Source organism: Gossypium hirsutum, unplaced genomic scaffold, assembly GCF_007990345.1.
Source record: "Gossypium hirsutum isolate 1008001.06 unplaced genomic scaffold, Gossypium_hirsutum_v2.1 scaffold_157, whole genome shotgun sequence".
Classification (NCBI taxonomy): domain Eukaryota; kingdom Viridiplantae; phylum Streptophyta; class Magnoliopsida; order Malvales; family Malvaceae; genus Gossypium; species Gossypium hirsutum.
The window spans coordinates 33,278-35,978 of record NW_024402841.1 but is presented as its reverse complement, the minus strand read 5'-3'; the positions used below and the strand labels follow the sequence as shown (position 1 = coordinate 35,978).

General features: G+C 36.3%; 1 pseudogene; it reads right to left on the bottom strand.

Annotated features, from left to right (window-relative positions):
* Positions 1-1,015: 1,015 nt before the first annotated feature.
* Positions 1,016-2,385, bottom strand: LOC121226390 (RNA-binding protein 24-like; annotated as a pseudogene).
* Between the last annotated feature and the right edge of the window lie 316 nt (positions 2,386-2,701).

The following is a 2,701-nucleotide window of genomic DNA, read 5'->3' as shown; positions in this document are numbered from 1 at the left end:
AAGAGAATACACTAAAAGTAAAAGATGAAATACAATGAACCCATGTGATGACTTGATGGTTAAGTGTGTTCACTACCTCAGCTGTGGCCTAACTTCAAGTCGCGTTAGTCATGTTAGTTGTTCGGCAGTGGTAGAGCCAAAAAAATCTTTTTGTCTCTATATCTTTATAATTTTTGAAAGATTAAATCAAAATTTTATCATTTTAAGGTCAAAGTACAATTTTACCATTGCTAATTTAAATTTAAAAATTATAAAGGACCTAAATTGAAAATCTACCATTTAGGGGGGCCATGGCCCCTAGGTCTCTTAGTGGCTCCGCCACTATTATTCGGGCTTTACCCTGTTTTAGTAATTCACCAAAAAAGTGATGAAATACAAAATAACAGATTATATGTTAAATACCATATTTATCCTATCTTTGAAAAGTATATAAATAATGAAAAGGAAAAAGAAAATTACATGTTACATTCTTTGACCATAAATTAAATGGGTTCAAAGATACAACCATTGGATGCTCTTTGCAACCGAGACAAAATCATTCTATTAATAGTGTCTTAACGTTGAATCCAAGGCCACATTTAGTTTCCACCATATGCAAATTCAAGGATGATATGATTTCTTCTCTTAAGGTAACAAGTAATCAAGAGACCCTATTCTCCAGGACGAAAACATTATGATGATTTTGATGTCTAAATTAGGTGATGAATTAGTGAGGTTTAGACGCATGTTCCTTGACTAAACAAATCCCTTGCTGGAATTCTTCAGTTATGCTCTTGTTATGCTAAATGTTTCCTTTTTGCTTAAGTCCTTTCAAAAGATCTTGATTATCTTATAAAAGACACCACATACCTCAAAGGTCTTGGTTATCTTCAGTTATGACTAAAATGATGGTTCTTTTCAGTAGGTGTTTGGGAAGCTTGTGAGGGACCTATCCTTTTTCCTATTACCTGGTTGTTGTTGTCTTGATGCTGTAGGTGGTGGTGGTATATCATTGTTGATGTGGACGTTGGTTGTTTCAGTAGCTTGTGAATGGCTTGATCACATTCCCACTACCCCTATTGCTGTAGGTGGCGTTGTTGTTGTTGATGGTGGTGTGATGTCGTTGCCGCCGTCGCTGCAGTTTCTGTATCAACACTCATAGCATTTTGCATTCAACTTACCTTAGCAATAGGCACTTATACAACAACAGATTAACTAGTTCTATACTATACGAATGTATTTGAACATTTTAAAACAATCACCTGTGGTAGTTGCTGCCATTGGCATGAAGATGGAAGTGACAGGTTTATCGTTGAGCTATATTGTTGAGGCAAATACGGGTATTGTACGATTTGCGGATATTGAACTCCAAAACCATGAGCTTGATTATTTTGTGCATAAAGTGGAAAAAAATTATGAAACATCCCTGGTGTTATTGATGCCCCAGAAGTGTAGTAAGGTGAAATCTGTTGACCTCCATAGAGACTATAATAGTTCTGCAAAACAACATTAAATTCAGCTAAGGCAATTCCAAGGAACTGAGGTACTGTATTTGTAAACACTAACCAAAGATAAATGCCTTCTTGTGAAAATCCGGTGTACCTGTAAGTAAACAAATATAGAATGATGGTGATGAAACATAATAAATAAACAACCCAAAGTGCTAAAATATTGTAGGCCAAAATAAAATGTCATAGTATTTCAGTTTTGCTCTCACCCATAAGCTGAGTAAGGAATTGAATATTGACAGGCAGGTTGTTGGATATAAGCTGAGGAGGAACCATGATAGCTAGGCGGTGCCGTCAATCCAGGACCATGTGCTGGTCTAAACCGTCCCGCCCCTACATTTCATTTCATTAGATCAAAACCAAGATGCAAATGCATTTCCAATATAGAAAAAAATTTAATAGTAATAAACAATGGGAAGGGAAGAAGAAAGAAGAAACCTTGTTGAGAAATCATTGGAGGAGTCTTTGAGCACCCAAGGAAGCAAGATTGCAGTTTGCCCGCTTTCCATCATAATAGGTGCAGGGTTTGGCATGCTCTCATAGCTGCCTCTGGATCCTAAAGGTAACCTAAAAACCAATATGTAAAAAAGGATTCATTTGACATTGTCATAGCATCGATAACAAAGAAACAAACAAGGCTTTTTTTTTCTTTTTTTTTTATAAAAGGGATCAATAACTTACAAATCCATAACCTTGGATCTCCCAGTAGTCTATCTGTGATCACAACAGCCTCAAGAATCTCTCCAAATTGCTCAAATAACGCCTTATGGTATCTCTTTGAGTTTCCCACGCCAATCCACCATAAAGATTTCGTAAAAGTTGTGTCATTGAACTGCTCTGGATTGTTCCCACCCACCATTTGAAATCTCTTTGTTGAGACATAGACCAAGTAAACCAGGGAGATAAAGATGAAGAAAAAGGATAAATGGAAGACCAATACAAAATCAACCACCACAGAAGCCAAATATAACAAAATGGCGAAAGGAAATAAAAAATAGGTTTGGATGATCAAATCAATCAAATGCCAAAGCTTCCTCAAACACTCGTGCAGCACTTATGCATCCTCTTTTTTGTTTCTTCTTCTTCTTCTTCTACCCGTTGTTTTTCTAATGCTATAATAACTGCCACTTTTTCACAACCAAAACTCCTCAGATTCCTCAATAATGATAGCCCTAAACAGCAAACCATTGCTATTGAGAAGGCAGAATCATAAA